Raw genomic sequence first — 26,440 nt, forward strand, 5'->3', positions numbered from 1 at the left:
CCATCATCTTACCAATCATCACTAAACACAAAGTAACAGTTAAATCCATGCAATCAAACGTAATCACTCATACATACAACATGAACCCATTCAATTTCAAAAATTAATATTCAAAGTCCCATTATCCCAAAAATTAACTAACATAAGATTATGCATGAGGAATGAGGGATTTGAGAGACGTTAGAGAACAGTGTCAGTCAACGAATTAAGATTTGTTGAGAAGCTTCAAATCAAGAACATTGAACCATTGCATGATATGGATAATTCCATTGGATAATCATTCGAAATCCCTTTGTTGAAATTGGAAGTTTCTTGTCATTCTTATTCTCCTTGAAGTTCTTTGTCCGTTTCTACACGTGGTCAGAAGAAGACAAAATTGTACTCATATCCTTGATAGAAAAAGCTTCAGAATACGACAAATCTGACGTGGAGTGTTGGGTCCCTCAGGATCTTCTGAGTCTAGGGGTCTTCTAAATTTGATTAGGTCTTATGAGTCTGGCGATGTCTTCTGATTCTGATGATCTCCACAGAGTTTGATGAGGCCAATCTTCAGCTTTTGCGAGGTGTCATTTTCTTCTGAACCAATATGTTGGCTTCTAGTTGATCTTTCTTCATATCTTCTACCATAGTCTTCTAAGCTTCTCTTGTGCTTTTGCTGCTTTAATACATGTTCAATACTTGATGGATATATTTTATGATCCTGCACACTTGAACAAATAATAGTATATCAAATTGTTCTTCGGTACTTTGTTATCATCAATACCTTAAAGGAATTGCACAAACCACTTTTGTTCCAACAAGTATAAGGTAAGACGGATATTTTAATGGCCACTTGATTCACTTCTCTATAGTCTACACATAACCTCATACTTTCCTCACTCTTCACTAAAAGCACCATTGTGCTCCCAAGGTGCACAATAATCCTAATATCCAACATGGTAGCATGTATAATTCATGAGTTTAGCAATCAATACTATGCTCCCAAGTTTTTTTTTTAATATAATAGTAAACAAATAGATTAAAACAAAGGCACACCACACTCCGACTAGGTTCGACCGGCTCTGATACCACAATGTAACATCCAATTTTTTATAGTTTTAATTATTCAAAGCTAGCGGAAGATATCAAGAATAATTTCGGAGAAATATGCGAAAAATTAATTATAAATCGTTTGATAAACGAATTTCATAGAATTCATAATTAATTATTTACATCCGAAAATATCATAAATGATTAAAATACTCAAAAATTGGCATTTAATAACTACTATCAAAATAAGAGTACTACGTATAAATTGTCTACTAATTTTTTTTTTTAAAACAAAGAGGATGCAACAAGGAGTTGTAGACCTCTAAAATACCATTACAAAGAGAAGGAGCATACAAAATAAGGGGGACTACACCAAAACCCTCGAAAGTAAACAAATCTTAACACTTGGCATACCAAGCCTATTAAGAGTAAAATGCCAATTGAATCCCAAACAACCAAACCATGAATGGATAGACCAAATGTTTGCAAGGGAGTCTGCACATTGATTTTCTTCTCTGAAAATATGAGACACAATGAAATTCATATTAGTAATAAGTTTTTTGCAATTGAACCACATGTTGCTTAAATGCCAAGGAACGATAGAATCCACAGATGTGTGATAGCCATCAACTCCGGTTACCATCTCACTCCTCTTCTTTTCACTTTCAGGGACCTTTATCCCCCCGCCTCAACCCCTTCTCTCTCTCTCTCTCTCTCTCTCTCTCTCTCTCTCTCTCTCTCTCTCTCTCTCTCTCTCTCTCTCTCTCTCTCTCTCTAAGCGACCATTTCCTCACTTCTCTCTTTTTCTATTTTAGTGTGAAGCTTCCCACTTTATCTCTTCTTTCCTTATTTTTGTTGGAGGAAAAAAAATAAACAAGAAATGTTGCAGGTTGCTCATAATTGGAATGAGAAGAAAACGTGGAAAGTTTTGTAAAAAAAAGGTGAAAAGAGAGAGGAGAACAATGGTTAAAATAATCAAGAAAGAGAACTAGTGTACCAGAAAAATAGGATATATAGAAATACAAATAAATATTTAATTGTCAACTACAAGTCTATCCCTTAGTTTTCTCCTTTTCAAAAAATAATATAAAGGTCTTTTTATCTAAATGATAAATGTGCACCTTATTAAAATAGACTTTCATAAAAGAATATATGAATCTATTATAGCAAACCAATATATATACACACACATAGATACATGCGATATTTTAAAGGTTAACTAAAAACTCAAGTTTTAACTTATAATAATTATAGATTTCTTAATTTTACAATAGTCTAGAAATGGGTTTTACTTTTATATGCATGATTGCACATCAAAAGAGAAGAAGAAATACTCCCTCCGTCCCAAATTATAAGGAAAAAAAAATATACCTATTAAAAAAACTAAAATATTGTAGTTTGTAGTATAGTTTTTTGTGTTATCCTTGGAATAAATTTCATAGAAAGATGTAAAAACAATTTGTATTGGTTATTAGTTATAGAGAAAATGAAAGAGAGAGCATAATGAATGCAAATTGCATTTAATTTCTCCTTGGAAAAGATGATTTCTTGAAAAAACATAATTAAATATGATAAAAGTTAAACTTTTTTTGCTTATAATTATATGGGACAAGGAAAATGAATTTTTTTCTTATAATTTGGGACGGATGGAGTATTATTTAATACTCCCTCCGTTTCAAAATACATGTCCATTTTGGAAAAATTGCAGTAACCAAGGACAAGCTAGTTTGACACAAAAATTCCTATTATACCCTTGTCTTTGATTTCCTCCATTTTACATTTATTTACCCCCATCTCATAATTACTCCCAATAACAATACCAAAATTAATTAAAGTCAATCAAATGGCAATACCAATACTAGTACTCCAATAATGGAGAGGATCTTTACCCCTCCAATACTAAATTCATTAAAAAAAGTTTTAGTATTTGAATTCAATGGAGTAAATGGCATTTTTTTTTCTTCCGTTATCAAAATACATACTAGCAATACTAACAAGTTTTGTAACCAAAAAAAAAATACTAACAAGTTTCAGTATTGGGATTCAATGGAGTAAATGGCATTATTTATTTTTTTTTGCTTCGGTTATCAAAATACATACTGCCAATACTAAAAAGTTTCAGTATTGGAATTCAATGGAGTAAATGGCATGCTTTGGTTCACAAACTTTCCTTTTTTTTCCATTTTTTTTTTTAGTTTTTAATTGGTTGGTTGGTTCATTTCTTGGGAGTATGATGGAATAGAGAGTCAGTAGCCATTTCTTGGGAGAGTACATGAGTAAATCCACTTAAAATTGGTCAACATTTATTAGTGGAAAATAATTATTGTGGAAAAAATCTAAAATCCAATTAATTGATAGACAAGGGTAAAATCGACAAAATGTATCCTTAAACTATCAAATGAACATGTATTTTGAAACAAAAAATTTCTTCAAAATGGACATGTATTTTGAAACGGATGGAGTAAATTTTTCATATACACCCTATGGAGAGATTGACATCCCAACTATGTTGATCCTCCAAACGCATCACCTATTAATTACAACAACGCCCTACAAAGCAAACTTCGGTGGACTAGGACAAAACCAAAGGGGAAACCATAAAACTCTTGCTTGGAAAACCCGTTGGAAAAAAGTCAGGCGAAGTCAAAAGGAGTGTTTGCAAATACACTTGAATTCTTGTTCTCATTGTTCCTAGGTGTTTGCTTGTTATTTATTTTTTACTTCTTGTGGACAATTATCTTTGTATTGCTTGTTTTATTAACTAAGATCGTCACTATTATGAGTAAGTATGTAAATAAAAGAAGGACAAGAAGTAAAAAGAACAAAACTTTATTAAAATGTAAAGATAAATTATGGGTATAGATTGATTGGTAGTAGAAATGTAAATAATTTATTGTTTATGTTTGTTATTTATTTTGGGGAGAAATAAATTGTGATAAAAATATTATGATTCTCTTACAATTAATTATAAGGTAATTGCACAAAATATTATTTTTCTAATGGACTATGTAGGATGCTAACATATTGTATAAAAAATTAAAATGGTTGACGACTCTTTTACGGATGATCCACACACCATAGTATGCTGCTTTTTATTTTATAAATAAATGTGTTATTTATGCAACTATTTTTTTCATCATTCATTATTGTTATTTCTCTTTTGAAATATTTTCCCAATCTATAACGAAGGGGTAAAATATAAATAAAAATATATAATGAAGTTTAATAAAAAGTTAATAAACTTTGATGACAATCTATATTTTTTAAGTGAGGTATTTTCTAAAGTTAATTGGTCAGTTGAGACATTTATTATTAATTACAATTTTACAAGTGACTTCTTGAACGTCGTAAGTGGTAAAACAAATTTAAGTGAAGTTAACAAGCATGAATCTTTTACTTATAAACATATCAAAATAATCATACTTATTACATGGAAAGGAGGAAAAATATGATTCAAATTCTCATATTTGTTTACGCTTTGATCATTTTTATTTCTCTATTTCTTGTTGTAACTTGTGAAAGTATATTGTTTTCACACCATTTTTTATTTCTCTAATATATCTTATCCTAAATATTATATCATATTTTAGTAACATTCCTTTCTTCTTATTTGACAATGCAGCTCAAATTCCTTGTGTTCATCACGATGATTGTCCAAAGAGGCCTTATCCTCAATTTATGAAGTGTGTTGATAATTTTTGTGAGGCATGGATAATAGGTTGGGAATAGATCAGACCCACTGATATGGATCTACAACCTAGCATACATCATGCCTAGGCCAATATTTTTTTAAAATAGAGAAGACATATACTTTTTTAGAAGCTTGTTTATCTAAAAAGGTCAAGCTATGAGCCTTAAGAAAAGCCTTTTAGGTTGACCAACTTGAGTAGATATGAATATTTTTTTTTTATTACTATTATTATTATATCTTTTTTATTTTGATTAAATTATAAATTTGTTAACTTTTTCAGTAGTTTTGAGCTTATTAGTCTATGTTATTTATTTTTTCCCATATATAAATGTAAAATTATAAATTAGAAACCATATATGATGTCAAGTATAATCAAATTCTTTAAAACATCATGTGGATTATTACAAAAGAGTTTGATTTTATTGGTCTCTTTGTTCATTGGTCTAATTAAACATTCACATGATTACTTTTTAAATATGTTCATATAAAATAGGCTAAACATGCTAACATGACATATAAATCATTCAAAATGGATCAGGCTTGGACCCTTAATTATTTGACAGTCAAAACTTAGGTCAATCTAACTCGATTCAACCTATTCTCATATGTTAAAGGTTATTGTAACATAATTTATGCCCTTTTATTTATTTTCTAGGTCCACTATACATGCCTTCTCTTGCACCATTTACACATTTGATCATTTCTTGATCATTATTTGCTTATTAAAATACAAATTAATACGTCTCTTTAACATAAGGTCTCTATATATTATATTTGCTTATTAAAATACAAATTAATACGTCTCTTTAACATAAGGTCTCTATATATTATATGTAGAGATGAGAGTATGTTGATTGAACTAAAATATATAAAGTGTAATAGTAATTTGCATCTCATAGTATAAACACTTTGTAACACCCATACCAGACGTATCTAGAAAGTCTGACACGTGCGTTTAATTTAGTACAAGATACATTAAAATATACAACAAAATAAACTTCGAATGAATTTATATACAACAAAACACGTTCGTACAAAAACAATAGATCATATCATGTCCAATAAATGAAATACATTCTTGAGATCCATATTCTTCATGCTTCGGGTACGAACGAGCTTTTGCTGAAAATCCATCCGGCTATTACCTTGACGTCCATCCTGGTATCTGAAACAAATAAGGATTGGGATGAGACATAATGTCTCAGTGAGTTCCCCTAAACCCTAGGCTATATGCAACCTCAAGGGAAAACCTACGGTCACCACGTGTCTACATTACAACCTGAAGGTTGATTATACGTGTGTGGTCATGATTCCTAGACGGTAGTGCATGCTAGACCCGTCATAGGCTTGTCTCACTCGTTATAGGCTTCACTTCCTATACGTGTCATGGCGGCCGAGGGAACCTAGGACCGCATTGCCAAGAATACGCTTACATATCGAGGCCTAAACATAACATAATCATGGCACGATTCTAAACCGGACGATTAAGGGAAACCTAAGATCGTCATCGGTATCATGTTCTTTACTTGCTCTAGTCCATGCCTTGTACTTATCATGTAGCATCTAATGCTCTTATTCGTAAACATAAACCTGCATGGATTCACTCTTGCATAGTCATGAACATAACATAATCATAATCATATCATACATAAACGTATCTAAGTTCATTCATTATGTTAGCGTTGAACAAACAGTTATCTTGGTTCATTTTACGGAGAGCCCCGGGTGGAGTAACCCCGAGAACAATCCCATACATGACCGATGTACGTACATCGGACTCCCTAGGTGTCGTGCGGGTCCCTTGCGGCTTAAACAGTTCCCCTTAGGTCGAGAACCTCCCGTATCCCCCTAGCGTGGATAACAAGAGACACGAGCACCTACGTCTTGCTTATTTCAGTGACATGCGGGTCCCTTACGGCTTGAATCGTTCCCCATAGATCGAGAACCTCCCGTATCCCCCTAGCGTGGATAACAAGAGACACGAGCACCTACGTCTTGCTTATTTCAGTGACATGCGGGTCCCTTACGGCTTGAATCGTTCCCCTTAGATCGAGAACCTCTTGTATCCCCCTGATGTTGATAGCAAGAGACATGCCATCTACTTATTAGTCATGGTCTTGTCGTATACATAAATTAAACATGTACATACTTGATCGTTTACCTCGGAACCTTAATCGAACCGATTAATGGTAAACTCTTACTTGTTCATATACATACCTAATCATGGTGGAGTGATTGACTAATCAAACCACGACTTAACATGCTTGCTAAAACACTCTTAAACATATGCGAAGAGCTTATACTTCGCGTCTTGTCATTCTAAGAATTCATGCTAACTAGCTATTTCCCGACAACTATGTCGAGGCTCTAGTTTTCCCTTGCTTAATGGATAATTTGCTACCCGTTTCATGACATGATTTCTCTCGTTTGCCATGCCTTACTAACATGCTTAATACTTGCCTCTTTAACATAAGAATCTTGCTTTCCTTGATCATCAATTGGGACCTTGGTTTGAGGGGTTTACATTCGTAAAAAGACACCACGGAGAAAACCGCGTCGCGAATTCCCATGCCTGCCTGAAGCAAGCAAAACAGTGAGATTTCTCACTGTCTTACTCGCCTAGGCGAGTGATTTCACTGGGGAGGCGAGTGGTAGCTTGCTGTGGCGAGTTGGGGGCGAGCAGGACCCCCCTTTCGGAGTTCTAGCTCGCCGTGGCGAGTTAGGACAGTCCAGAACACTCAAAAATAGTATTTTTGACCCAAAAACCTCAAACCAAGTGTCTCTAAGTATTTTGGAACATAATTGATCATATGAAACTTGTAAAACATGCATATGGCAAGTATTAACATGTATAACATGCATGGCATAAAAAGAGGCAACTAGTCTAACACTTAAACCCTAGAATTTCTTATTATTCATCATATACATACATAGCATAATCATAATCCCAAAGGGTGGGAATTCTATCTATGGAACTCACCTAGTAAATTTTCTTGAAACATCTCCAAGCTTATAAGCTCAAGAATCAAAAACCCTAACTTGATTTCCTTGCAACCTTAGCTCATGCCTTTCAAACTTGTTGTCCTTATCTTGCAAACCAAGACACCATTTCAAGCTCAAAACCATACTCCAACATTACCCTCAAAACACATATTCAAAACTTAAAATCAAAAGGAATTCTTGGTGAGGAAGAATAGAGATATTAATCCATTCAAACTTAATATTATTACCTTGATCAAGTGGAGACCATACCTTGTACCAATTTAGAATCCATCTTCACCATACACCAAACCCTAGTTTCCAATCACTTCTTCAAGAAGAGGAATAGAAGAAATCAAACATAATCCATATTTCCTTAAGCTTAAATGATCATAAGGGAACAAGTTTGGAAACTTACCATGAGAGGATGAAGTTTCATGAAAGATTGGTGAAGAGGAAAAAGAGATGGGTTGAGCTTCATGAGAGGTGGAAAAAGGGAAATCAAACCTTAATCAAGCTTCTACTTGTACAAGAGATCATGAGGGAACAAGATTGATTCACTTGCCATGAAGGAAGGAAGATTTGAAAGATTTGGTGGAGAAAGGAAGAGATGGGCGTGTGGGAGAAGAGAGAAGGAAGAGGAAATGTTTTCCCCACTTAGTGAGAGAAAGGATAAGGGAAAATAAGATATTTTCCATCCAAAAACATATAAATATCCTTTTTCCATGAAATTACCATTATGCCCTTGCCTCAAGCGTGTTTAAAACGAATCTGATACTTTTCCGAAAAATGCTGACATCTCATAAAATATTAACCTTAACTTACTTTCCATGAATTAAATTCATCTGACACGGTCAAAGGGTAATATACCGATACTGTCAGGCGGGATATTACATTCTACCCCCCTTAAAAAAAATTCCGTCCTCGAAATTTAGATATCGACTACCAATCATCATGACAAAATTTACCATCTTTGGTCTGAACCATACATATTCAAAACACAGATTCTCAAGAAGTTCGTCATTGCTTGTGTTTTGTTCTGTTTCTCGATCCACATACTTAAGCATATAGCTTTCTTGATCTTAATATCACTTAAACTCGAAGGCATTTAATACGTCATGATTTAGAACTTTCCTTGCTACACATAAACTTATTGTCTCGGACTCGTATTATACCTGCTTAACATAAACCATTCATAAAGATATCTTATCATAAACATGAACACTCAGGATTTGCCTTTTAACTGGAATCCTACCGAAAACCAGGTTTGCCCTGCAGTGCTTACTTGTGACATTACAACATCTTTTCATGCATACATAATCTTATCGGGTAAACATATACTTCATACATCATTTACTTATTGTACTTTGAGACACATGTCTCTTACTTGCATTACCCATATAACCGATTCTACGAATTTCTTATCTCTTAACATAATTCCGTGTATCCCGTAGGATATTAGCTTCATACTAACATTGTCGTTTCCGCAACATGTGCATACTTACAAGTGCCGCCTCTTGTTAAATGATAACGATACGTGTTTTTTTTTTTAAACTTTCTTGAAGAAATTTTTCTTAAACTTTGATATTCGGGTTCTTGGAACGAATAAATACATGACTATAAAGATTTTATCATTTACCAAACTGAATTTGTAATGGTACCACAGAACCACCGGACGAGTTTCTATATTTTTTGAAAAAGTTTTAACAACTCGCCCCAAACTTGTCCACAACAAGTTGGTCCTGAAGTTTGTCCGTCTTAAGTGAGTTTGCTTAAAATGTATCTCATCAGTTTCGAAAATGTATAATTTCATGAGTTAAATAAAAACATCGTTCCCAAGTTCCATAATACCAATCTTAGCTTTAAAAATTATAAAATCATGACTTAACATGCCTTAACAAGTATCATTTTCACTCAACAAGTATTGCACACATGAGTATAAATTTCTTTACACATCAATCAAAGTCGCTTCTCTCTCATGATAACATGCTTAACTTCGAAAATAAATTCTTCCCTTGTTTAACTGATATACATACTTGCCATACCACTTACATATCCATAGGAAATCCTTGGACCTCTTAACATTAACTTAATCCTCCACATCATCTTATTCGGTTATCGCTTGAGCGTTAATACCTTTTTCGGCAACCGGTCATCATTCTTGATGCTTTGATTATTACTTGAGTCACAAGAGGTAACCGTCTGAATCTCACATGTTTTCCAATATCATCATCCATGCATTCTTGTTAACTTGTGTTACCAACCGAAAATTCTTTCATACTAAAGTTCCACATTTCATGATTAATCGATTAGCTTACATGGCGCTACTCTGATTTCCACCGGTTGGCTTAAACCATCACTCTAATCCATTAGAGCGATCGAGTCTTCAATTCATGCTTATCACTTGACTACTTACTCCTTGAACTATTATCAGGACCCTCCATGTTGCAACCAACATCACAACCTTACACTTATCTTGTAAATTCAAATCTCATGATAGCTTATCTTATGCTCATAATACTTGACTTGGGGGTAAACCTTACGTTCTTGCTGGTTGCATTTACCATACATATCATACTTGAAATTGTTTCGAGAAAATCTTGAATTCCTTTGACAAACTCATATAGCACTTAAACATATCTTTCTTGAACATCTAACCTTGTACCTTCGCATTCTCGCATACTATATCTTGCTTAATCATACCAATGCTTGCTCGTTGATTTTCCTCTTAAAGAAAACTTCGTAAACTAGCGCACGGGTCATTGACGTTAATAATTTTCTACTTTATAAATATATATATATATATATATATATATATATATATATATATTAAGTTTTGGCCCCGACCGTTGCTTCGGAAATCATAGAATGGGTTGATAACACATACGTGCCACCAAACCTAGACTCTAATAAGTCTAGCCCACTCTACGAGTGTCGTAGCAACCTGGTTCCTAGAAAATCCCGTAAATTTTTCAGAATATCAACCTCAATCACCCATACGTGTAAATCTTTTTAAAATCCTTTAAACTTTATAGTTCGAATTCATAAGGAGCCTTAGCAAGTCAATTAAGCAAAACATAGGTTCGAGAGATACGTCATAATCCCACATAATCCGTGAACCTTGTGATTTCTTATAACCTTGCACCGCTTTAACTTCTTGATTCACATTTCATGCATAAACATCTGTGACTTTCCTTCTAAACGCCGGAACTTCTATACTCTTGATTCTGGCTCGTTCTTGACTCTTAACACATTAACTTCCAAAGCTACCTTAAACCATATCGATTTCATTGATTGTTACCTATGCCTTTTTCCTTGAAAATCTTAGGATATGATATGCATTCGTTACTTGATGTCATAAAATATTTTCATCACATAAAAGATTATTGTAAGGACATCTCACCAATAGTCGTTGCAAACCATAGGAACGAACTGGTAGATTTAATAAAAACGGGAAGTTTCGTCCCAGGCTTGCTATTGGTGAGCTTCTCCAACTATATTTTCAGAAAACATTCTTTGCATGAAATTCTTATTCTCAAGTATACAATGCACATCATTCACTCCTATCATCATGAAATATTATATGATATATGCATGGCAACATCAACCTTCTTCGATACAATTCTTGGCACATCGGAAATCAATGGCTCAATCCTGATAACATAGAACTTTCTCTTAAGTCCTTAACTTCATTCATGTGTAATACTATTCCTGAGAGCCCGCTGACTCCTTCAACATATGTCGACTTCTCACCATCTTGTAGCCTTGTTCTGACATCCCAAAATATCATAAACACGTTCCAACGACAACTCTTACCGAAACTTTCGGTCATGCTTAGAGATATATCCAACTTCGTCACTTACTGGTACATGAAGTATTGCTAACATCTTACCCGGCATGGTTGGAACGTTCCTTTTTAACATGTCTTACATTCCCGGAGGATTCACGCTTCTACTTACTTAGTTCACCGGCCACCTTTTGGCACGATCAAACTTCTTCATCAGATACTTCATTCCTCCTGGGTCCTATTTAGCTCTCAGGCATCCATTCTAATCGTTGAATGCTAAATTGAGTTGATCAGGCTCAACTAACAACAACAACTAGAACATTTACCTGGAACCCAATGGTCCCACTTCTTTTGTTGTAATTTAATGACCCAAGGCACGGTCTGAATCGACCTGCTCTGATACCAAATTGTAACACCCATACCAGACGTATCTAGAAAGTCTGGCACATGCGTTTAATTTAGTACAGGATACATTAAAATATACAACAAAATAAACTTCGAATGAATTTATATACAACAAAACACGTTCGTACAAAAACAATACATCATATCATGTCCAATAAATGAAATACATTCTTGAGATCCATATTCTTCATGCTTCGGGTACGAACGAGCTCTTGCTGAAAATCCATCCGGCTATTACCTTGACGTCCATCCTGGTATCTGAAACAAATAAGGATTGGGATGAGACATAATGTCTCAGTGAGTTCCCCTAAATCCTAGGCTATAGGCAACCTCAAGGGAAAACCTACGGTCACCACGTGTCTACATTACAACCTGACGGTTGATTATACGTGTGTGGTCATGATTCCTAGACGGTAGTGCATGCTAGACCCGTCATAGGCTTGTCTCACTCGTTATAGGCTTCACTTCCTATACGTGTCATGGCGGCCGAGGGAACCTAGGACCGCATTGCCAAGAATACGCTTACGTATCGAGGCCTAAACATAACATAATCATGGCACGATTCTAAATCGGACGATTAGAGGAAACCTAAGATCGTCATCGGTATCATGTTCTTTACTTGCTCTAGTCCATGCCTTGTACTTATCATGTAGCATCTAATGCTCTTATTCTTAAACATAAACCTGCATGGATTCACTCTTGCATAGTCATGAACATAACATAATCATAATCATATCATACATAAACGTATCTAAGTTCATTCATTATGTTAGCGTTGAACAAACAGTTATCTTGGTACATTTTACGGAGAGCCCCGGGTGGAGTAACCCCGAGAATAATCCCATACATGACCGATGTACGTACATCGGACTCCCTCGGTGTCGTGCGGGTCCCTTGCGGCTTAAACCGTTCCCCTTAGGTCGAGAACCTCCCGTATCCCCCTAGCGTGGATAACAAGAGACACGAGCACCTACGTCTTGCTTATTTCAGTGACATGCGGGTCCCTTACGGATTGAATCATTCCCCTTAGATTGAGAACCTCCCGTATCCCCCTAGCGTGGATAACAAGAGACACGAGCACCTACGTCTTGCTTATTTCAGTGACATGCGGGTCCCTTATGGCTTGAATCGTTCCCCTTAGATCGAGAACCTCTTGTATCCCCCTGATGTGGATAGCAAGAGACTTGCCACCTACTTATTAGTCATGGTCTTGTCGTTTACATAAATTAAACATGTACATACGTGATCGTTTACCTCGGAACCTTAATCGAACCAATTAGTGGTAAACTCTTACTTGTTCATATACATACCTAATCATGGTGGAGTGATTGACTAATCAAACCACGACTTAACATACTTGCTAAAGCACTCTTAAACATATGCGAAGAGCTTATACTTCGCGTCTTGTCATTCTAAGAATTCATGCTAACTACATATTTCCTGACAACTATGTCGAGGCTCTAGTTTTCCCTTGTTTAATGGATAATTTGCTACCCGTTTCATGACATGATTTCTCTCGTTTGTCATGCCTTACTAACATGCTTAATACTTGCCTCTTTAACATAAGAATCTTGCTTTCCTTGATCATCAATTGGGACCTTGGTTTGAGGGGTTTACATTCGTAAAAAGACACCACGGAGAAAACCGCGTCGCGAATTCCCATGCCTGCCTGAAGCAAGTAAAATAGTGAGATTTCTCACTGTCTTACTCGCCTAGGCGAGTTATTTCAATGGGGAGGCGAGTGGTAGCTCGCCGTGGTGAGTTGGGGGCGAGCAGGACCCCCCTTTCGGAGTTCTAGCTCGCCGTGGCGAGTTAGGACAGTCCAGAACACTCAAAAATAGTATTTTTGACCCAAAAACCTCAAACCAAGTGTCTCTAAGTATTTTGGAACATAATTGATCATATGAAACTTGTAAAACATGCATATGGCAAGTATTAACATGTATAACATGCATGGCATAAAAAGAGGCAACTAGTCTAACACTTAAACCCTAGAATTTCTTATTATTCATCATATACATACATAACATAATCATAATCCCAAAGGGTGGGAATTCTATCTATGGAACTCACCTAGTAAATTTTCTTGAAACATCTCCAAGCTTATAAGCTCAAGAATCAAAAACCCTAACTTGATTTCCTTGCAACCTTAGCTCATGCCTTTCAAACTTGTTGTCCTTATCTTACAAACCAAGACACCATTTCAAGCTCAAAACCATATTCCAACATTACCCTCAAAACACATATTCAAAACTTAAAATCAAAAGGAATTCTTGGTGAGGAAGAATAGAGATATTAATCCATTCAAACTTAATATTATTACCTTGATCAAGTGGAGACCATACCTTGTACCAATTTAGAATCCATCTTCACCATACACCAAACCCTAGTTTCCAATCACTTCTTCAAGAAGAGGAATAGAAGAAATCAAACATAATCCATACTTCCTTAAGCTTAAATGATCATAAGGGAACAAGTTTGGAAACTTACCATGAGAGGATGAAGTTTCATGAAAGATTGGTGAAGAGGAAAAAGAGATGGGTTGAGCTTCATGAGAGGTGGAAAAAGGGAAATCAAACCTTAATCAAGCTTCTACTTGTACAAGAGATCATGAGGGAACAAGATTGATTCACTTGCCATGAAGGAAGGAAGATTTGAAAGATTTGGTGGAGAAAGGAAGAGATGGGCGTGTGGGAGAAGAGAGAAGGAAGAGGAAATGTTTTCCCCACTTAGTGAGAGAAAGGATAAGGGAAAATAAGATATTTTCCATCCAAAAACATATAAATATCCTTTTTCCATGAAATTACCATTATGCCCTTGCCTCAAGCGTGTTTAAAACGACTCTGATACTTTTCCGAAAAATGCTGACATCTCATAAAATATTAACCTTAACTTACTTTCCATGAATTAAATTCATCTGACACGGTCAAAGGATAATATACCGATACTGTCAGGCGGGATATTACACACTTATTATGATACACGATTATGGATAAGCTATTTTTATAATTAATAATAAAATAAAAATAAATTCCTTTCGTGTAAGCTATAAGATGTTTTCCCAAGTTAGTTTTAAGAACTTAATAATAAAATAAAAATAAATTCTTTTCATATAAGCTATAAGATGTTTTCCCAAACTAGTTTTAAGAACTTATGGAAATCAGCTAAAACAACTTATGTTGTAAGTTATTTTCACAAGTTAATATGAACAATCTCACACATATTTATGTTGGTAAATATTATATCAAATAAGTCAATACAAAGAAGTCTCGAAATTATTAAAAAAAAAAAAGTCTCTAAATTGTATTGTGTATATCCTTTTTGAAAATCAGACTACAACAAAATATAGCTTCAAAGTTCATATATCCTTGGTGTATTATTGGAGACTTCAACGACCACCTCTCATCAGAAGACAAACGTGGAGGTCCGGACCGTCCCTCATGGCTTATAAGAGGTTTTCAAAATGCGGTTCACGACTGCAACCTTCACGATCTGCCCCTCAATGGTTATCAATTTACCTGGTTTAAAAGCATTGGTTCCCCATCATCCAAGGAAGCCCGACTTGATCGCGCTTTGGTTACCTCTTCCTGGCAGTCCCTCTACCCAAATGCTACGCTGCAAACACTAGTAGCTCCTGTCTCTGATCATACACCGCTTCTTCTTCAGCTTGATCCAATACCGTGGCGTCAACCTTATCGATGCTTCCGCTTTAATAATGACTGGCTCCTCGAACCTGAACTTGACAATCTAGTTCGAAGCAATTGGCATTACTACCCACCATCCAACATTATATCCAAGCTTAACCTTTGCTCTAATGATATGGCTTCTTGGGGCCGGGATATTACTCCAAACTACCGGCACCAAATTAATAAACAGAGGTCAGAAATTGAAGCTTTCAGAGCCACTTCTCAGGATGCCAGCAGTCCCCAGTTAATTACTATGCAGCAGAATTTGGCCACTTTGCTCCTTCAAGAAGAAAACTATTGGAAGCAACGCTCAAAGGTCTTTTGGTTGGCTAATGGAGACACTAATAGCAAGTTCTTTCACGCGTCTGCTTCAGCACGTAAAAGGAAAAATACCATTAAAAAGCTTCGAGACTCTTCAGGCAATTGGATCACATCTCACGATGATTTATGTGCTCTTGTCCGAAATTATTTTATTAGCATGTTTACAGCTCGACAAGGGGATTTGAATCCCATTATAACTTACGTCCAGCCCATAGTCTCTGCTGAAGACAATTCTCTCCTCACAATACCTTTCTCTGAGCAAGAATTCAAGGAAGTTATTTTTAGTATGCACCCGGATAAATCACCGGGACCAGACGGGCTAAATCCAGCATTTTATCACCATTTTTGGGATGAGATAGGAGTCGAACTTTACTCTGATGCCGTTTCCTGGATTAATTCTGGTCACTTGCCTCAAGGCTTGAACGAAACAAATATTGTCCTAGCACCAAAAGGAGACAGCACCGAATCCATGAAGGATCTCCGGCCTATATCTCTCTGCAACGTCTTATACAAGATCATCTCCAAAGTTCTAGCCAACCGTCTTCGTCCATTGATTGATAAATGGATCTCCCCCGAACGAGCTGCTTTTGTCCGCTCCCGCTCTATCATGGACAATGCTTTAACTGCTTTTGAAATCCTTCATCAAATGCGTTGTAAAACGAAAGGGAAGAAAGGTGAGCTTGCTCTAAAACTCGATATATCAAAAGCATTTGATAGTGTCAGTTGGGAATATATGCATGCCATTCTTATTAAGTTAGGCTTCTGTCAACAATGGGTAAATTGGATGATGATGTGTATTACCTCCGTTGAATATCACGTTATTTTTAATGGTGATAGAATTGGCCCAATTACTCCAGAACGAGGTCTCAGACAAGGCTGCCCTCTTTCGCCTTACCTCTATCTCATTTGTGCAGAAGGCCTCTCAGCAATCATCAAACATCGTGAATTGCAGGGTTCTATTCATGGAATCCGCATCTGTCGTACTGCTCCGTCTATTAGCCATCTCCTTTTTGCAGACGACAGCTTCATGTTCTGCAAAGCTACTTCCTCTGAAGCGCAACACTTGAAGGATATCCTCTCCTCTTATGAGCAAGCATCAGGGCAAGCAATTAACTATTCAAAATCTGCCATTACTTTCAGCTCTAACACAGACCAAGCACTTATCTCTTCCATAAAAAACATCCTTGGCGTCACAAATCCTATTGGGAACGGCAAATATCTTGGCCTCCCCTCCATGGTGGGGCGCAACAAGTCATCAATATTCTCCTACCTAAAGGATCGTGTATGGAAAAAGTGCCAAGCTTGGAACGCTCGTAATCTTTCTCGGGCCGGAAAAGAGGTTTTAATCAAATCTGTTTGCCAAGCTATTCCTTCATATTGTATGGGGGCTTTTATTATTCCGAGATCGTTATGCGAGGAGTTGGAGAGGATGATGAACTCTTTCTATTGGGGTTCCAAAAAGAATGGACGACGTGGTATTAATTGGATGAGGTGGGAAAAGCTCACTTTCCATAAAAGTCACGGGGGTCTAGGTTTTCGTAATCTGGAGGCATTCAATCTTTCAATGCTCGGTAAGCAAAGTTGGAAACTTCTCACCGACTCAAACTCCTTACTTACTCGTGTCCTCAAAGCTAAATATTTCCCTGGACGGGATTTCTTGGATGCACCGATTGGTCATAATCCAAGCTATACATGGAGGAGTCTATGGAGCACTCAATCTTTGCTCACTTTGGGTCATAGATGGAAGATTGGAGATGGCTCGAAAATAAATCTATGGACCATGCCTTGGATACGTAATCTTCCTTCTAACAAACCCTCAACTCCTATGCCGGCTCATCATGAAGACCTTACAGTGAATTACTTGTTGAATCCGGAAGGCCTCTCTTGGAACCAACAGATAGTTTCATCCATTTTCAATCCCCAAGATGCTGCTGCTATACTCTCCATCCCTCTTCATAACCGTCTGCTGTCTGACACCAGAATATGGAAAACCACAACAGCTGGTAATTATACGGTTAAGTCGGCATACCGCATTTGTAGTGATCTACTCCACCCTCATGATTCTGCTAACAATAATTCTCCATGGATGAATATCTGGAATCTCAATATTCCTCACCGTGTCCGAGCCTTTCTATGGCGTTTAGCTCATCATTGTTTGCCCACTCGTGTCAATCTCAATGCTAGAGGAATTCAGTGCGAGGAATCATGTGTTATGTGTGAAAATTTTGCAGAATCCCACACTCATCTCTTCTTTGTTTGCGCAAAAGCCACGGACTGTTGGAAGAATATTGGCTTACACGTTGTGTTAAGTGAGTTGCTGCCTCTTGCTGACAACTTTTCTACATTGCTGTTTGACTTTATGCACAGATTATGCTCTCAGCAACAACAAGCAGCCGGCATGCTCTTATGGAGCCTTTGGAAAAGTCGCAACATCAAATTATGGGATTCCACGGACACGACAACCGCAATCACCATCTCTCGAGCAAAGGACACTCTTCATGAATGGATTTGCATGCAAAATGCAAAAACTCAACCAATCAACCCGGATCACCATATCTCTTGGGTTAAACCTCCTGGCGGCACGATTAAATGTAACACGGATGCTGCAATTTTTCAAAACAACTCAGCAGCAGGTTATGTCATCTGTTTTCGAAACTCTGAAGGTGAACTCCTCCTGGGTAAATCTGCCATCATTCAATCATCTTTATCCGTTCTAGAAGCCGAGGCAATCGCTTTACTTGAAGCTATGAAACTATCAATCTCTTCTGGATTCCAGCATGTGCACTACGAAACTGACAGTAAGATCCTTACTAAAGCCATTCTCTCTAACACTATCCACCACAATGAGTTTGGAGATCTTGTTACTCAATGCAGGAATCTTATGACTACAAACTCCGGCTTTAAGGTGTCATTTATTAAGAGGCAAGCAAATAGAGCTGCTCATAGTATAGCTAGAGCATCTTTATGTCATCCTAGCCCCTACATTTTCAATTATGTACCATCTTCTTTGTACTCTTTGTTTATGAATGAAATGAATTAGTTTGCCTTTGCTCAAAAAAAAAAAAGTTCATATATTTAATTGACTAGCGTGATTAAATTATAAAAAAAAATCATTTTTACTCACGATGTATAAAATTTATCAATATATATATATATATATATATATATATATATGGAGCTGCTAATTTACACTCATTTAAAATTATTAAGTGTAAATTAGCAAGTTACACTCATTTAAAATCATTAAGGTGTAAGTTAGCAACTTACACCCACTTGATTATTTACACTCATTTTTATAAGTTTTATCAAATTGTTTACACTTATTTCACTAATTTTCACCAACTTTCATCATTTCAAATATTGTTTCCTTAAAATTAATTTGTCTCATATTAGATGTTTTGTACGTGTTTTTAAAGCTTGTATGTTCCCACATCAATGGTTTTTTTTCTTCTTCTTTTTCTTCTTTAAAAATGAAAAAACAACTAATATCAGTTAGTATCAATGAAGCAAGCATATAAATAAGGAACCAAGCAACGTGCAGCATAAAATCAACATGTAGCAGAGCGAGGAAAAAAAAAAATTAGAGTTTCATGCATTTTTGCTATTCATGTAGCTGTTGTAGACTCTAGTGGCACATTGTTAATTAATGGCTCACCAACAAAAAAAAAACACATCTTAAAAAAAAAATAAACTTAAATCTTATGGTATTACCTTAAAATTGGGAAACGCTTATTGGGATGTTTAATTCATGTATACAATTGTTTATTTGAAACATAAAAAATGAGTGTAAATTAGTAAGATGGGTATAGATAATTTAATAAAATTTATAAAAGTTAGTATAAATAATAAAGTGAGTGTAGGTTGCTAACTTGCACCTTAATAGTTTTTTCAATTAATAGTCATTGTTTCTCTTTTTGAATATTTCCCCTGTCTATAACAAAAGGCTAAAATATAAGAGCGCTGCTATGCAGCACGAGAGAAATAACACACCAAATCACACGACAAGTTCAACAACATGCAATTTATTTTTGTAATGGACTTTTTGCTAGTTTATTGATGCTTTTGGATAAAGATATATATTAAAAAAAACCATGTTACCAAAGAAAGAGCATGCATGATCCACCGTTTTACATGACATTGGTGAGGCAAGAGACTGACAACAGTAAACTTTGGAAAAGCACCACCAATCAGGTATTTTTGTGATTTCTCATAAGATATATCTAGGAGAGGCAAAGTTTGTCACTTTGTGTCAAATTAAAATTAAGATAAAGTAAATAACAAGTATACACTTGTTCGTGCAAAAATGACGACAAATAATGTCGTGCATTTCAGCATTTCTGAAAATATAATTAAAAATATATAATAAAGTGTAATTAAAAAAATTAATGATCTTTGATGGTCATCAATATATTGTTACGTGAGATCTTTGCTAAAGTTAAATGATCAGTTGTGTTAGCTAAAGAGATACATATGATATATTGATTAGAGATATTTAACATTAATTGTAATGTTGTGAATGACTATTTACAACTGCAAAGTTCTAAAAACTATTTAATTAAAGGTAACAAAGCATGAATTTTCCTATTTATAAAGCGATCGTAATAATCAAATTCACTACATGCAAAGGAGGACAAATATCTATACAAAACAAAAGGAGGATGAATATGACTCAAACTCTCATATTTATTTATGCTTTATTCATCTTTGTTTCTCTATTTCTTGTTGTAACTAGTGAAAGTATGTCATTTTAACACCATTTTCAAATTTTCTAATTTATCATATACTTAATGTTTTTTTTTTTGGTGAACATATATCATCTTTTAGTAACATTTTTTTTCTTATTTGACAATGCAGCTCGCATTCCTTGTGTTTCTCGCAATGATTGCCCAAAGAGGCCTTATCCTTTATTTATGAAATGTGTTGATAATTTTTGCGAGATATGGAAAATAGGGAAGGAATAAGTCAGAAAGACATGAACCTAAGACCTAGCCTACATCATGCCTAGGCTATGATTTCCTTAGTTATAGAAGTCTAAGACTTTTTTAGAAGCCTTTTTAGTTAAACACGTCGGGCAACGGGCCGCAAGAGAAGCATTTTAGGCCGACCTGCTTAAATAAATATATATAAGTAATAGTTTTTATTACCATTTTTATCATTAAATTTTGTACTTTGGATTAAATAATACATTTTTTTAACCTTTTTCAATAACTTTACGCTTATTAGTCTACATTACCTTTTTTTTTTTTTTTTGCATCTGTAAATGTATTATTGTTGTCGTTGTTGTAAAGTAGGCATCCGTCCCAATGACCGACTAATCTAAGGGGTCCAATCTCTCTTCGTCCATTTAAGAACGGTGGGATTAAAGCTAGAACATAGCCTTGTATGAATATGCATGTGGTACAAAACCTAATCATCATCAAATATTTTGGATATCAGAGGTGTGTTTCTGATTTATCCACATCGTTAAATAGGCTCGACCATGAATGCATGAAGGTCAAGTAGTTACTCATCAATGCACATCATTTAATGACTCGACGTTACACATCTTTAAATAACTTATCATTAGATAACTAATCGTCAAATATTTTATCATTTACACATTGTCAAATAACACATCAATTACAACATTAAATAACACATCAACATATATCATCAAATAATTCATCATTTATACATTAGAAAATCATTTAATAGTAATTAACAATAATAACTCTTTATTATTTTATCTTTAACGTACACTCACCTTCACTCAACACTACAACCACTACTCCCAACCAATTTCCATACGTATTAACAACATCACATTTTTCCTTAAGTCAACAACATTACTTTAAAAATTATGTGTCAGAGCAGATGGTTCACAAAATTACTGAGGCATATAGATAAATGCTAAAATTATGAAATCAAATATGCAGAAACTACTATATGTCCTCTTTCAAACGTAACTGGTCCCACTCAAAAAGGAGTTTCATAGCTTAAGATATCAATTTTCAAAGCTGATTGACTCAAAGTCATTTATAAAACAGAACAATCATCTTCATAATATCACTAAAAATTCTTGAAGCATTATAAAAGTACATAACTTTCTAGTATCATAAAAATATAGGTTAGCTTTCGAATCCAATTGGTTTCACTCAAAAACAATCTTTGTAACTAATTTAGTGATAGAGTATCCAAGTTATGAATTACAAAATTTTATCCATTAACATTAATTTTTCATATGATTAATTCTCATCAACACACTAACACCTTAAAATCTCATTCTATACCTATAATTTCAAGGTTTTTACTCATTTATTCTTATATATTTCAAAGCACGACATCATCATATTTAAATCACGAATTTAACATTAAAACAACATAATTCATAAATGAAAATCAAACATATAATTACGACAACACATAAGAACATGAATTTAACAAAGATTCATAAAAAGTAATTACAACAGCATAAAAGAACAAAAATTTTAAAAAGTTTCATCGAAAGTAATTACAACAACATAAAATAACAAGATATAACAAAAATTTATCACAAGAACAAATAAAAACACAAGAGATCAAAGACTCCTCGCTACCCACATGAATATACAACACTTAGATTAAATAAAACTCCTCCCTTACCTCAAAGTTATGCAAATTGATAAATTCTTACGGTTGAAGCTCTCTCTAAGTTTGTCTCTATACCTCTCCTGCCTGTTTTCTCAACAACCCTAGTTTTCTTTTGCCTTTACTATCTTTTTCTCTGTTTTTTTGTAACCCTAATTCTCTAATGCTCTCCTCTATTTATAAAGTTGAGTTATACCTCACTAATTCCCTAATTCTCTGTTTGTCTCTATACCTCACTACATCGAACCTCATCACCTATAAAGTTGAGTTACCTCCCAACAAGCATTTGTTTCATGTTGTAATCTTGATGCATATGTTCATTCTGTGCCAAGATGATGGTATGGATACTTTTATTGCTCGTCTCTTGAGTCAATGGGACTTGTTCTTGTGACAGCTTTATCAAACAAGGCAAAATGGATTATGTCAAATTTATTTCTTAGGGTCAACTTGTTTGTGACCACATAAATTTTTACCCTGACCGTTTGTATAAATGGCCTTCCCAGTATCAGAGAAGACGATTCTCTCCATCTATGTTCCAAAACAAGTATATCTTGTTTAAATACTAGTTTATCAATAAGGAGATGAACATCTTTGAGTTTCCCGCATATATTGTCTGTGAACTATAATGAGGTTGTACCTAATTCTAATTGCAGTAGCATACTTTTTTTTTATTGTCTCCTACGAGACTATATTTACGCTTGGCCCAAGATCCACTGAAGCCTGAGGAAATTCAATATTTCCAAAAGTGACTGATATTGTTGCTTTTGTTAAGAGTCCCAGATCGAATAGGTGATGGCCTGACAATGTGTTTATAAGTGGGTGCGGTCATCACCTCACAAGCCGGTTTTGTGAGGTTGTGTTAGGCCCAACCACGATTTCTAAGATCCTTAACTATGCCACCCTTTGCATTTTCCATAGTATGACATTGGTTCTTTTTATTTTATTTTTCATGAGGGTAAGTATTGGAAGTACCTTTTTCATGCTCACCTATGTTGTTCGCAATTTGTCCTATTTATACTTCAAGATTTTTAAGTGAAGCCTTTGTGTTCTTCTAATTTTGTAGGGATGTTTGCATGAGTTGCTTAAGCATATCCGTAATTTCTTGTAATATATCAACTCCAAGATTTTGTCGATACTCTTGATAAGGGTATTGAGGCTTTTAAAATTTCTTATTATTATTATCTCTCTGGAAGTTGTTACCACTTAGTACCATATTGGTTTTGTCCCGTTCTTTGCCCATATTGATTATTGACAAAGTTGATTTCTTCGTTGGCGGGGATAAAAAAGGGTTTGATGATCTCCCATTCAGAGGTCACACCGCAATACATGATTTGACTTATCTTATTGCATGCTTTTTATTTGCTAAGAAATTTTCGTCAATTGTTCAAACAATTCTTTCACAATTTTTGTGAGAAGTTTATTTTGAATTAAAATTGCATTGTTTGTATCCAATTCGGGGAATCCACCTTTCTTAGTGCCTGTTTGGCACCACGTTTTTGGGCTCCAAACGTGGTTTACTTTTGCCAAACGCGGTTTTGCCTTTTTCCATGCTGTTTGGATGACGAAAAAGCAAGTTTCTGAAACGCAGTTTTCTTATCCAAAACACAGTTTTCTTGAAGCTGGAATTCAAAGCTTCTGCGGCAGACGAAAATCACGTTTCAGCCTTTAATTTCTGAAGTGGCAGGTACTTACCTAATTACCCCTAAATTCAACCTTCAATTTCTCTTTCTCACAGTTTTCTTCCTTTTCATTACTTCACATCACTTCAAACTTAAATTTTCTGCTAATTGTGAAGATTTTGCATATCCAAGCTTTCAATTTTCTTCAGCTTTTCCCCTATTTTTTCAGATTTCGTGGTTAATCTCATTACTCATGGTAGATGTGTTGGTTGGGTGAATTTATTCCTTCAGCTTTTCCCCTATATATGATGCTTATGAGCTACTTGTGAGAACCATTCCATTGCTCTGCCAAGGCCTGAAGGTAAATACATATTCATATTTTTTTTTTGCTTTGATTACTTGCTTCAATATTGTTAATTTCTATTTCTCTTTGCTCTATTTGTTACAAGTTTTACATTAATTTTTCCATCCTACATCAATGCATTGTATGTGTTTGATAAATAGTCTTAAAGAAAAAACAATTTCCTTATATTGATATGTTTATGTTGATGAATCTTCTTGACCTGTAGAAGTGGTTGTTCTGTTATATTGATATGTTTATCTTTATTTTTTTTCTTTTTGTTTTTGTGTTTTTAGCAAGGAGTCTATTGTTTTTGTTTAAGGTACATGATGTGTTCAAAGTAATTGAACTTGAATAAACTAATGTAAGAAAAGAAACTTATAGCTTCAAGCCATTGTTGTAATTCTAATTTTTGTGCCTTTACAAAAAATTCCAAAGTAACAGATCTCCTTCTAGCACAAAGTAACACAACTCATTCTTAGTACAAAGTAACATAACTCATTCTTAGCACAAAGTAACAGAACTTCTTCTAGTATTGTTTTTGTTTTCTATTATCATTTTCATCTGCACAAAACAAGGATATTGGTGTTAGTTTGATCAAGTTGCTTATGTATAGTTTGTTTCATTTTTTTTATCATACTTTTGTGTATATAGTATTATGGACTCACTTAAGAGGAAAGTTTCTGCTAACCCCCCTTCAACTAACAATGAGGGTCAAAGTTCCAAAGCTAGTTGGAGGGATCTTAAAGCCACCTAGTTCTTTGTTAAGGCATGTTTGGATCAAGTTACCAAGGGTCAACGCAATGGTACTTGTTTTACCAAGAAAGGATGGCAAGGTATTGTTTCCCAATTTAATGAACAAAGTGGACTAAATTATGACAAGGTAAAATTGAAGAATAGGTATGATAGCTTGAGAAAGGAATGGAAAGTATGGTATAACTTGTTTGGAAAAATTACCGGATTAGGATGGAATTTTGAGAAGAATACCGTTGATGCATCCGATGAGTGGTGGGAGAAGAAAGAATTGGTATGTGAATCGCAAATATCTTGTTTAGTAATACTTTTAGGCTTATATTTACCTTAGATTTATATGTTAGGTTATGAATATGCAGGAAAATCCTCAATATGCAAAGTTTAGAGACAAGGGACTTCCATTTGCTCACCAACTGACCACACTTTTCAAGGATGTAGTGGCTAATGGAGAGCATGCTTGGGCACCATCAAGTGGTGTATTACCTAATGAGAACTTGGGTAATGATGATAATGATGTTGGCTTGGATGTTGAAGGCTCGGGTGATAGTGAGGATGCAAGCATTGGAGCAACAACTGGTTTTGGAAATATTAACTTGAATACATCACAAGTAGTGGACAAAAGAGAAAGAGAGTTATTGGGGCTGAACAGAAAGGAAAGAAAAAAGCTACTCCTTCAACGTCAATAGCTGAGGCTGTTAATGTTATTGCGGAGACTTGCAAGTCGCGGAATGAGGCTATAAGTAATGCATCTATTGGTGAGGTGATGGCTGAGATTGAAACCATGGAGGCAGTTACTTCTGATATAGAGTTTCATACAATGTGTTGTAACCTAATGATGTTTAAGCCAGCTAGGGAGATGTTTTTATCACTGCTGGGTTTTGAGGAAAGAAGGTTGATTTGGCTCAAATTTGCATTATTCAACCCTACTCTATTCATGAGGCCGTAATTTTGAAAAAAAATTGGCTCAAGAATTGGCTTAGTGATGTGTCTTGGACTTAGCTTATGCTTTTGGACTTAGTTTATGTATTTGGTTCCTTAGTTTATGTATTTGGTTGCTTAGTTTGTGTTTAGGTCTTCATTATGTCGCACTATGTGTTAGGATTTTCCTTTATAAATTCCGTATTAAGAACTCAAGTAGTATGTTGCTATAAAACCTATGTATTATGCCTTGTGAATTTGAATGAAGTGAATTTGTTACATGGTTGCCTCTGTTATTTTTTATAT

General features: G+C 35.1%; 3 long non-coding RNA genes and 1 pseudogene across 4 annotated transcripts; 2 read left to right on the plus strand and 2 right to left on the minus strand.

The window, feature by feature from the left end:
• Positions 1–4,387: 4,387 nt before the first annotated feature.
• On the plus strand, positions 4,388–5,002 carry LOC146956514 (uncharacterized). The gene is made up of 2 exons (XR_015020220.1): positions 4,388–4,550; positions 4,652–5,002. It is a non-coding gene; the product is annotated as an uncharacterized LOC146956514 (long non-coding RNA).
• Positions 5,003–5,574: 572 nt separating this feature from the next.
• Positions 5,575–8,345, minus strand: LOC146956515 (uncharacterized). Its single transcript, XR_015020221.1, has 3 exons — positions 8,118–8,345; positions 7,701–8,030; positions 5,575–5,885 (listed from the first exon to the last, which is right to left on the minus strand). It is a non-coding gene; the product is annotated as an uncharacterized LOC146956515 (long non-coding RNA).
• Positions 8,346–11,978: 3,633 nt separating this feature from the next.
• Positions 11,979–14,609, minus strand: LOC146956516 (uncharacterized). The gene is made up of 3 exons (XR_015020222.1): positions 14,382–14,609; positions 13,965–14,294; positions 11,979–12,149 (listed from the first exon to the last, which is right to left on the minus strand). It is a non-coding gene; the product is annotated as an uncharacterized LOC146956516 (long non-coding RNA).
• Positions 14,610–24,497: 9,888 nt separating this feature from the next.
• Positions 24,498–26,413, plus strand: LOC146956517 (uncharacterized; annotated as a pseudogene). The gene is made up of 2 exons (XR_015020219.1): positions 24,498–25,490; positions 25,576–26,413. The product of XR_015020219.1 is annotated as an uncharacterized LOC146956517 (transcript).
• Positions 26,414–26,440: the final 27 nt, after the last annotated feature.

This window comes from Medicago sativa, chromosome 1, assembly GCF_051527215.1.
Source record: "Medicago sativa cultivar Bolivia chromosome 1, Bolivia_mono, whole genome shotgun sequence".
Lineage (NCBI taxonomy): Eukaryota > Viridiplantae > Streptophyta > Magnoliopsida > Fabales > Fabaceae > Medicago > Medicago sativa.